This window comes from Anomalospiza imberbis, chromosome 2, assembly GCF_031753505.1.
Source record: "Anomalospiza imberbis isolate Cuckoo-Finch-1a 21T00152 chromosome 2, ASM3175350v1, whole genome shotgun sequence".
NCBI classification, from domain to species: domain Eukaryota; kingdom Metazoa; phylum Chordata; class Aves; order Passeriformes; family Viduidae; genus Anomalospiza; species Anomalospiza imberbis.
Window position 1 is genome coordinate 113,431,476 of NC_089682.1, and position 12,004 is coordinate 113,443,479.

General features: G+C 41.0%; 1 long non-coding RNA gene across 1 annotated transcript; it reads left to right on the forward strand.

Moving 5' to 3' along the window:
- Positions 1 to 7,575: 7,575 nt before the first annotated feature.
- LOC137469666 (uncharacterized) lies at positions 7,576 to 11,710 on the forward strand. The gene is made up of 3 exons (XR_010996632.1): positions 7,576 to 7,978; positions 8,069 to 8,228; positions 10,189 to 11,710. It is a non-coding gene; the product is annotated as an uncharacterized lncRNA (long non-coding RNA).
- Positions 11,711 to 12,004: the final 294 nt, after the last annotated feature.

A 12,004-nucleotide genomic window follows, 5' to 3' on the forward strand; every position in this document is an offset into this window, starting at 1 on the left:
TGGAGAAAAGCCAAGTGGGACAACTGTCTATAGATGTGGAAGCAGAGAGAACCGGTCTACAAGGATCAGCAATATGCCACCTGATTTTCAGGCAAGCAATCTCAGGTTACACAAAAACAGTAACAAAATCCTTCATCTACTAATAGATAGAGATGTAGTGACTAGTAACAGCAACATTTTCCAAACTGATGGATTTTCATATGAGGTATTTCCTTCCCAGATCTTCTGATCTTCCATTTTTGAGCTGAAGTTTTCTCTAGACTCTCTACACTTGCATGTGTGTGTGTGGAAAAAAGATTTAGTGAACTACTTGTGTTCCTCTGTGCTGTGCTCCTCGTGACTCACACTTACCTTGCTGCTCTGGTCATGACTCAGAAAACGGTGTTGGTAGTAATGCAAAGTTCATTGGTGACACATCTTCAGTCCATTCATCTATTGTTGTTGGCAAAACTATTTTTTGCCTTTGACAACTTATGATCAGTTAAAGATCATAAGATTCTTTGTTCAAGAAGAGCTGCACTAGTGACAGCATCTTGGCCAAACTTCATTAACATTGTCTCACTGAGCTTTGTCTATAAAATCACTTGAAGAGGTTGTTCTTCCTCACTTCATCTCTTTAAATGACTTTGGAGATTGCTCTGATCTGCTAAATAAATCCCCACATTCATCCATTCACTGTTAAGTAATGAGATACTTCCCCTTCTGTTTCAGAGTCACAACAAATCCAGCATGACAAGACTCTGAGAACTCCAGCTCTCTTTCCTCTAAAACCCAGGATATTAGAAATCCCTTAAGGTTTCTAGAATTTATGTCTGCTAGTGAAGAAATTTCATGGAACAGAGTTTCAGCACGGTTTCAGCACTACCATACTTGATTCTGTATCTCAGTCTCAAACCTCAGCTTTCAAACAGACCTTAAACATGACATGGAATTTTTTTCCAATTTCTCCTCCATGTGCAGGCTGTTTTTTATTTTACCAAAACCAGTTTCCTCCTCTTTGCTGGTGAGATCTGCAAATGCTTAAGAGGCACCTAAAATTTGCTTGCCAGGTTTAGCTTAGCTAGAAACAGACTAGGCACAAAGAAAAAAAAATCAACCCTTTATTTTCCAGAAAGATTTTCTTGCTAAAACTGTCCCGAAAAGTTAGGACACCAACTCCTCACCCCTGTCACACACAGATGGGATTACAGCAAAGGAGATGTTCACAGTCTCTAGCAGAGAAACACTTCAAGGCGTTTAAAGGCACCCCTTGAGCACCTGCTGGAGTTTGCAGCAGAGCAGCTGTTCCAGTATGTGGAAAAGGAGATTGAAGATTAAAACAGACAAGGCAGCTTAAGGGAGCATTTGGAGTGAGTTCTCAGTATAGACACCCTTTTTCCACTTACAGCTTCTCCTAGGGAGGGAGAGTGGAGCATGCACTTGCTCCAAAACCGAGGATGCACTAAAAGAAAACAGATCAGTGTCTAAAAACTGCCAGCAAGTGCTGCTGCTGTCTTCAGACCCTCACCAGACAGACATGAGGGAGCACCACATGTGTGTGGCAGACATTGCACCAAACACAGCTGTTTCCAGCTCCTTGCAAGTTGAAGGCCAGTGTCACTCCTCCAGTGCTTAGTAGGGAAGGGTTAAAAATTGAAGAAATCTAATGTAAATACTAAATATACACACACACATGCACACATCTTTGAGAGGGAAGGAAGAGTAGGAGCTTACAAGAAGTCTTGTGTTTCCACTCCCTCTGTTCCTGGAGCAACACCTTACTCTTGTGGGTTTATGTGCTTCTTAGAGATCAGAAGATGGACACAGCTTGAAAATTCTCTGTGGACAACAGTCCTTCATATATTCACACAAGTGAACAGTTGCTGACACTGGTTTGTGTTCCCACTCCTTGTTTTTGCACCTACACAGAAGCAAAGCTTGGGACTAGGAATTGTGGCTTCCCACAGAGGTGGGCAGCTGAGCTGGAACACAAAGAAACCTGAGTACAGGCTGAATACCCATGCCCCAAAGGGCTTTTTAATTCATCATCTGGGCTGGACCCAAGCTTTATAGTTCAGGTTCTAACTCAAAGCCTGGACTGAGATAAAGGGCTGAGCTCAGCCTGGGTGGACATGTGCTCACTGCAGTCCTGCCCATCCTCCGGCAGCTCTCAGCAGGAACATAGGCCACTTGGACAGGTCAGCCATGAAGTGGGCCTCCTCTCAGCATGCTGGCACCAGCATGCTCAGCAGTCAGGATGGCACCAGAATACATTTTAGCAAACTTTTAAGGATATAAAGAAAAACTCCACTCGTGAACCTCAGCTGTGCAGACATACGCAGCATGTCTGACCCCACATGACCATCCTTCATTCCTAGGAATTTTCCTTGGACCAGAGAAAGGAACTTGCCCCCTTCACACCTTTTCCCCTGGTGGTAACACCTCAGATTCACAGAGCTTTTTATTTCCCTTCTCTCTGCTGCCATTTTCTGTCATGAAAAAGCAGGATGTGGCCCTGCTTTATGAGAACACATTTGTGAGTGTGAAATGCCAGGATCAGATCTGTGTCTCTAAAGAAGGTGGAGTCTGTCATGTTTGCTGCAATGTATGAGACACAACTTCCCACAGTTAAAGCACTTTGACAGAACTTGGCTAAGGGAAACTGTCATCAACAGAAAGAAATCTGTTTGATTTGATACCAAACTTCTCATCTACTGCATTAACGTCACTTTGGCTCATAATGGCATGCCAGTAGCACTGAGAAGTTCCTGTTGTGATAGATACTATGAAAACACATGATTTGAATTGCCTGCATTCAGGCCTGAAGTCAGCAATCAAAAACACAGCATTAACTTCACAGTCCCAAAATTCTTCTCAAAATACCACAATGGTTTACCACATTGTCTTAAAACACCCCAAAAACACTGAAGAAATTTCTAGGCATTATGGTCACCCATCTTTCCGATGAAAAGCCAGTGGTTATTTACGAGGAGGGAATCACATTTGGACATATTGCATGGCAGCAGTGCTCAGTCCCCCTGCTCCAAAGGCATCCAGTGTTGGTGATGGTACTCTCTCCATCGCTGCATGAGTTATTGCTCCATTACCAACCTGAACTTGGAACACCGCTCAGACTGCAGCAATAACAAGACAGATAGGTCTTTATGAAATCTATACTATTAACACTATTTGTTTTGCCACGAGTTGACAACTTTAGTAAATTGCTCATAATTGGCTATCAAGGAAAAACACAGCACTGCTCACCATTATTATGGTATTGATTTTCAATAATTGCTTTTTTGGGGGTGGGGGGAGTGCCATGTCGCTTTTGTGCTCTAAGACAGCCTAGAAAGAAACTGGCTGTGTGCATCTGCTCTGTATCTGGAACTTCGTTGTGGCATTAAAAAAAAAATCAAACAATAAAATAAAATGTACACCAGGAGAAGATGAAACAAAGATTTATTATTTTTTTTCTCTGGCATTATATTTTAGCATTAAAATACAATAATGGAATTAACCATGTAGCTATACACGATGGTAACCCTGTAGGATATTCGTGTTAGTCAAAGGCTGAAATACATTAACATTAAAAAAGTCCATAGGGTTATTTTAAATATTCATTAGGAAATTTACAAGCTTTGGTGTAATGGCTGAGGACTCCAGTGTTTTTATAATTGGAAGCCGGGCCAGTGGAAAGTTTGTCAGCCATGGGAAAATAATGTGGCCCAGTTTCTGTTCCTACGTTAGAGACTCTTGATTATGCTCTCTAAATATCAATCCCCTGAACACATCCACAGACATACATACCTGATATTACAGTATTGTTATGTGGCATCACTCATTATCAGTTCTTCTGCTCGTTGTGTCTTTTTTCCCTCCTTTTTTTTGTTTTTAAATGTGCAGTCATGACCATGGCCCAAAATGTAGTACTCTTCTCATTTCAGATGAAATAGACAGCATTGTTGGGAAGCGTGTAAAGAATGTCTAATGTCTCTTAACAGATAATTCTCAATATTATTCTGAATATTTGCTGAAAAGCACAAGTGCTTAACATAAACCCAGGAAAGTTGCCAGAAATCTTATTTAGAGATGACTCATTCCAAAGTCAGTTAACTTGAGATTACAAACTGACCCAGGAAAATAAAGGGTATTTTTGACCCATTTCTTTTTCTTTTGCTTTTTGCCTATTTTTTCTTTTATTTATAATTTTTCAGCTCTAAACTAACCAAAAAGTCAACATTCCTTCAGTTTTGTAGCCTTCTGTTTCTCTGGACACAGGAGAACTGCCTGAATTCTCTCTTCCTCACTTTCTTGTTCCATAGATGTCAAACAATCACCATGAAAGACTGGGAAAGGAGAGTTCTGAAGATTTACCCCTCCCAGGAGATCTTTGCCCAGATTTGCTATAAAACTCAGCATAATCTTTGATCTTCCAGTGACTTGTAGTCTTCTCTGTTACTTGAAACCCAGCATTATTATTAAGCTTAAGTAGATTGCTTTAAACTTCTAAAATATTTACTCTCCTGCCTCCCAATGGGATGTTAACAATAAAAAATAGCGAGGGCTTCTACATTTGTTTTTACTTTACATAAACGAATTAAGCAGTCTCTACGAGGCTCGTTTAGACCCACAATAATGTAAACTGAAGCAACACAAAAGAGCCTCCACATCCATGTTTATAGAATAGAAATCCTACAGTTTTTTGGAGGAGGAGATTTAGATAAGGTGCCTAACTCATCTTTATTCCCTGGACTGTGAGCAAACCTGGATAGGCCTCTCTGTTCATAAGGGAAACGTGTGACACTAACAGCTTGGTTGTTTGCTTTTGTATTTTTTCAAGTAGTTCAAAGGAACTCACTTGATTATATCCCTTCCCCCTCCCCCACCCTTCATCTTTCATAACCATTGTTTAATGAATTTTTATTAGAAAAGCATGGCTGCACTTATGAAAAAAGAAAATCTGTCTTTGAAACCAGGAGCAGAGTGTGTTTTCCCTGGCATTAGCCTGTTAGTTTTTAATATAAGGTTTGCACTGGAGTTGACTCCTGGTGCATTTTGGAACCATAAGCCCACAAAGTGAAGCTAATGGGAAAGGAAATAATACAGGAGAAGAGAGCCTCTTTTGAAGTGTGGGCAGGAAATCTGCACAACCCTCTCTCCTCCTCCTCCTCCTCCTTCTCCCTCCTTATTCCCTACCCCCATCCCATGCAGTGTCCTCCTCTTCTTATAAAGAGTGTCTTTTGCCCTTTTTTTTTTTAAGGATGAGATTGAGCAAAAACCCCAGCTTAATATCAGCTTTTCACTTAGCAAAACTTACAGGAAAAAAAATCCTTCATGTAAAAAAAGACAAACAAATCAGTAAACATAAGGAATAAACTAAGAACTCAACTCTGTAGTTTTGGACAAGGTGAAAGATGTTGCCTTCAATCAAGCTAACCACTGCAATATGCCTCCCCTGAAGCCCCTGAGAACCAACAGCATGCACAGTAGAAGACACTGGAGCATGGCATGAGTGCCTCAGGGACCTACTTGCACTAACATCATGTAAAAACACCGAGAAGAAATTGCCAGGCAGAAATTGCCAGGCAGAAATTGCCAGGCAGAAGGACCTCCAGCTGCTATATGACATGCTGGTGATGCAAAGCGTTGCTGTCACAGATTTGGTCACAGCTATTTGCTGTAGCTCTTTCTTTGCTGGTACCTCTCGTGAAGCTCAGTTTGGTTTGTGTCACTGGGAGAAGTCTGGGGTAATAATTGGTTGTCCCTTCCCTCAGTGTTTCCCAGAGAGACAAAAAGTCAATAGGAAGGCCTCTAGTTTAGGATCTGGAGGTTTGTCCATCTATTCGAAGCTGCGTACTTTGTCACAGAGCTTTTTGTGACACTTGGGTGTGTTCAACCATTTAACAGAAATTGAGCTCTAAAATATCTGTGATTTTTTGGTAACACTACAGCTTAGAAAGCCATATTCACACTTTCCTATCATACTAGCACTGCCTAGGGAGGAAACATGGATGAAAAAAGCAGACCATGCAGCACTGGGAATCACCGAAGTGTCAAGAGATTTGAAAAAGAGATAATATGGAAAGTGAAAAATATTTCTGATTTTAAAAATGGAATACAGGAATCACTGAATTTTTCGTGTCCACTATCCTTCAGCTTATATGTTCTGACAATGTAAAATTATATTACAAGAACAACAGGTATGTCTAAGAAGGTAATACAAAATGTTTTAAATTTTACTTATGCCAACAATCAGGGTTAATATTCGGGCACAGTTGTCCAAAATGGCAGACTAGAAACTGTTTTTATCAATGTCAGAAATCCATCACATTATTCTAACACAAACCACTAATACAGTTTTTCTTGAGGAAAATAATTATCTAGGACTGACTCACTTGTAAGTTTTAATGGATGTCACAGCAAAAGCATGGCTGGGACATCACCTGGTGCGTTACTGCATGTGCACTTATCACAGGTAGGAAACACATTATGAGTTCATCGTGTTTGTTGGTCACAGCATGCTGGCAGCAACTCTTTGCTGCAGTTCCCAGAGGCACCTGGACATTAAAGTCAGAAGAAAGAGGGTAACTTCCTCCCAATGCCATGGTCGTTCTCAAAACCTGTTTCTTTATAGAACTAACACTACATACTTGCTTACTAGGCTAGGCAAATATCTTCCTCTCCAGCAAGAGAGTTAGCATAAGCTAAGAAGATAACCCCCTGCTAATTCTTATTTGCTGCTTTTACTGATGAAAAGAGAAGGTCAATAGAACAGGGCATGGCAGACTTGCTGAAATTTTCCTCTACCCCTTTTAAGCAGCTTGACAAATTATTAATATCCTGATCCAGTTGCACAGTTTTCATTAAGGACTGAATATGCCTGTACAGTACAGGGATAACAGAAAAGTAGACAACAGCCCATCCAAAAAATTTTCTAGGTGTACAAAACACTACACACTTTAACTTGCCATGTACTTTAACAATCCTTCACAAAAAAACTCCATCATTATAGAGGTTCTGTGTGGTGTTTTTCACATTCAGGGTGCTGAAATAGTATTAATTGTCTTCCCAAGTAAGATCTCCGTGTCAGAGCAAGCTACCCTAAATTCCTGTTAAAGCTGATGAAAATAAAATGGGCACTTATAAGACCAAATTCATTTCCTCCAAAAACAGAAGTCATATGATGTATGCCACATGCTGTAAGTGCTTATTTGTTTCCATCACCCACAGAGAGAGCATTGAGTAGCTGAGATGTAGCTGTCAGGAGAGATAGCTGAGGCAGTGATTCCCATTGCTGGGGAACAGATCTAAGCAGGTTTTAGAGGATCAGTGGAGGAAGGACATAAGGTGCTGGGAGACACATGGCCTGAAAGAGTGAAGTGTCACTGGAGCTGTGACAGCAGAGTTTGATCCAGGCTATACAGCCTCCTTGTGCACTAGCAAATTTATAAAAATTACACAGGCAAACTCCTGCTGATTTTCACATGTGTCCTCAGTGTCAAACTCAGCTTTAACACACTGAAGGGGTGATCCCATCTGCCTCTACTGTGGCACTGGCTCAGTTCATGACCTTGGTGTGGGACTAATTTGCCCTTCTGCCTGCAGGAACTGCAACCCAGGGTGTGTGTGCAGGTCTGGAGGGGAGATGCATCATTTGGATATCATTGTGACACCACTGACTTGCTGAAGTCATTCCTCCAACCAAGAGCATCTGAAATACAGGGGGCAGAAAAATCTAACCCTATGTCTTTGCAGTTTTGTCTGCCATGGTGGGCAGTCACTCCAGCCAGCCCCTGAGAGATAACAGCCAGAAGGGATTGCTGGCTTCTTGCACATGAGGCATGAAGACATCAAACTCATCATTAGAGACCAGCTGAGCTTGATTGTGGAGTTGTTTGTCCCTCTCATTGACTTAACTCAGAGCCTCCTACTCCCACAAAACAACAGAAGACATGAAGATGTCTTAATGTCCCGGTTTAAAGACCACTGACTTAACAAGGTCACTCTCTAACTATTTCTGTAGGGTTTGGGCTTCATTAGAGAGAAGAATAATGAGCTCAATGCAATCTCCTGTCTTATCCACCCCCAGTGTATTGGCAAGACTGGAGCCAGCAATTGTTACTTCATATCAGAGGCAGTTGCAGGGTAGCAGCTAAGGAGCTACCACGGGAGATGGAGACCTTTGACAGAGAGGCTGTGCAGTCCCTGCCCATATGCTGGCCATGCTTTCCTGGCCCATTTTTGAGAAGGTAAGGAGTGTTTTCACACCTCATGTAGTAGTTTATGTGAATACTACAGAGTTATTTCTGGATCCAGGGCTGCAACCATGTGTTCTGGTTAAGAGCCTGCAGAATTTAAAGCCCGTTTGCATGTGTTATTAATAACATGGGAGACCACATGCCACCATTCAAGGCAGCATGGGGGTTTGGGCACGGGGGCTAAAAGACCTGCAAGGAATGTGAGGCAATGTGTAGCCATGAGCACCCACAAGGGAACAGTGCTCTGTGGCATGAGACATTTACCCTCAGGTGGGATGCTGAGAGGAAAGTTGTGCTCAGAACAGAGATGTGGTTCCCACAAGCTCAGGGAGACAAGCTGGACCAGCTTTCTGACTACATCACAGAGTGGTACAAAGTGTTACATAGCTGTGCTGAAGAGCAATCTGAAATTACCTTATACAATTTCTCTGTGCCTTAGTTTCTCTGTGGCATAAAGAAAGTAATAACTCTTCCTACCTCTCCATGATGCACAGTCACTCGCATTTCCCGGGGAGGTGAGCCCTGAAAGTTTCTCAGGTGATCTCCAAGCAGTTGATGTAAAGTTAAACATAAGACTGAGATGGGGTCAGCCTGCCTCTTCTTCACCTTTCAAAGGGTTGATGAAACAAGTAGATAAATAAAATTATATCAGTCAAACTGGGCCTGAAAGTTACCTTGGATGAAGCAGTGGCATCCTCTCAGAATACTAGTCCAAAAAACAGTTTATTAAAAAGTGGTGATGTAAATCCCATTGTTCCACATTTTTGGCTCCAGGAGGCTGGAGCAACCCTCACCTGATGCAATTTTAAAGTGCTTGGCAAATGCACTAAATAAGAGGGGGGTTTCTGCACAAAATGAAAACTTATACAATCCCCTAAAAAAAGCCAAACCTTAAACATGTGAAAGCTTATGAAAAATTAGATTATGTGAAAAGCACTTTAAATCAAAGCAGCAGGTAAAACTGGAAATAAAGTTATCTTCAGTTAAAATCTCTATGTACCACATTGATGGTAATGCTTCATTTCCTGCAGACTGTAAGTAAATCAAAGCCTACTTTGAGTTTGCATATCTGTCTAAGATCTCATCTCCAAGAATGTATTATTTTGGCATTTCCCACATTGGAATTACCTCTGGTCCGAATTTGGGTAATAGAGTATGATAACATATTAACAAGTAATAAGCATGAAATTTTTATCCATTTTAAAATGTATTACTGAGAAGGAAAACAAACATGTAAAAAAGGCAGCATTTCAAAAGTAATCAGCAAAAGAACCAAGAAAACAAGACTTAGGTCACAAAATAAAAATGAAATAAAAGTATAGCTAATTGGTGGCACTTTTGTTGAGAAAGAATGCAAGAAAAGCTGCATACATATTCAGGAAAAGTAAAACAGATGTGTGAAGTGTCTGGCTGAGCTATTGTTTTAACTTTGTAATCTAAAATAGCTGGCTTGATTTCATTTTAACAAGGGATTAGTTTAGCAGACAGTTTGGATTAGCAGCAACATATATAAATAAACATGCTACTCTTAAATACTCAGTTTATAAGAGGCAGGACAACAAGAATCAGAAAAATGCTAGTCTTGAACTTTGAGATTACACAGCCAAAACACATGCCCATTCCACAGAGACAAGGAATTAGTAAGAGCCTTCATATTGCATAATGTAATACAAGAAATATTTGTGATTATGATTTCACTGAGAAGCAACTCAAGCCCTGCTCAATACCCTAATTGCAGAGGATTAACAAATATTTTACACCTATGCTATTTTAAGAAAAAGAAGGATAAGCTCATACCTTGCTATTCATATGTAAAGGAACCTGACAAAAGTCAGAAATTATGGGTCAGGTATTCTGTAAAAAAAATGAATATTGCTTCAACCATAGGAGACGGGGGAAAAAAACTGTCTGCAGTTTGAAAAACCCCTTTCCTAACATGTTTTTCACATAGCAGCAGAGATCTGGAATAACTGATCTGAGGAGGAAAGGTGTCTGTGCTAGTAACCAGAAAGAGAATGAGACTGGCAGAAGAGCACTTCTCCTCCAGTGTGTTCAGGCAGCTATCCATCAGTCTGAGCAATCTCAGAGCCTGCACTAACTTTTAAGTTATAAACATTCACAGACATTCAGGGTTTTATATGGGATTTTGTATGGTCCTTTCCAGCACTGCCAAGCCGGATGTGATTCTAATGTCACAGTGTTTGCTGTAGCAGTTATTTTGCTACCATCTGTTAGAGGTCAACACTAGTACTGGTTCTTTTTTTTTTTTTTAGGCCCCTTAAGTAAGTAAAGGCTTAAGCCTGCTACTGATTCCAGCACACTTTGACTCTTGCCATGAGGCTGAAGACTTGGATATACGGAATCACGGAGACCATTCAGCTACAGAAGATGGGAAACATGCTCCCATGAGTGGCAACTACCTAAGGCGTTACAGGAGTTTCAGTCCTGTCCCCAAATTCCTGCACGCTGTCTGTAAAGATAGCCATGCTGGAACAGTCTTCCTTGGTAAAGAGTACATCAAGGTGGAAGGGGATGTGTTGTTCTCCACATCCATGATGAATAGGCTGAATACAGCAGGAATTAATTACAGCAAGAGATTTAATCTAGATATTGAAATCTGTTCTTATGTTAAAAAAGCAGAAGTATTGTAAAAACTTCATAAATTAAAGTCTGTAAAATGAGTTACATGGCATACATCTGTGGGCAATGTCTCAAGGCAGAGCCTGGGCTGTATCTGAGGTTCCTTTTGTTTTTCATGGAGTAACAGTCATCTGAATTAATTCATGTTCATGAAGAATGGATAAACACATTGACTACTCACCATCAGATGCGTGGCAAATAAAGCCTAATGTGTATTAAATCCAGAGAATCTAAAGGATTTCCAATTTAATCCAAGAATCTTTAGCAAGCAATTGCATCTGTCTGGAAACATGTCTACAAAAGAGAATTCATAAGAGAAAGACATTGCAGATACAGGAAAGCAGACTACTGAAGACATCAGATAATGTCAGACATAGAAAATGTATTTTCTAGTGAGATAAGTTGCAGGTAAATGCACAAGCTTGCAAAAAAAAAAAGGGCATAGAATCATAGAGACAATTAGGTTGGAAAAGGACTTCAAGATAATCGCATCTAACCTTTGACCTGGCACTGCTTGTCAACTAAGTCATAGCACTAAGTGCCACATCCTGTCATTTCTTAAACACCTCCAGTGATGGTGACTCCATGACTTCTCTGGACAACCCTGACACCATCTGATTTTGTCTTCACCTGCCTGAACCTTTGTTTTAGCTTGTTTAATTGGATCAGACATTATCTGACGACCAGGTAGCTATTGCCCATTTTGTCCATTTTTTTGCTAAACCTTTGTTTAATCTCTGCTAGATTTTCATAATTGTTTAAGGTAACAATAGAGTAGAGTTTGTGTGGCCAGGTTTTGGTAGCAGGGGTACTATAGGGGTGGTTTCTGTGAGAAACTGGTAGAAGCTCCTCCCACGTCCAGTGGAGTAATGCCAACTAGCTCCAACATGGACCTGCCTAAGGCTGAGCCCATCAGTGATGGTGGTGGCACCTCTGGGATAACAGATTTAACAAAGGGGGAAAGGTGTTCAAGGGTAACTGCAGCTGGAAAAAGGAGAGAGAGTATGTGAGAGCAACACACCAGGGTCAGAGAAGCAAGAGCAGGAAGAGATGCTCCAGGCAGCAGGGCAGAGATTCCCTTGCAGCCCATGGTGAAGACCATGGTGGGCCAGATGTTCCCCTGCAGG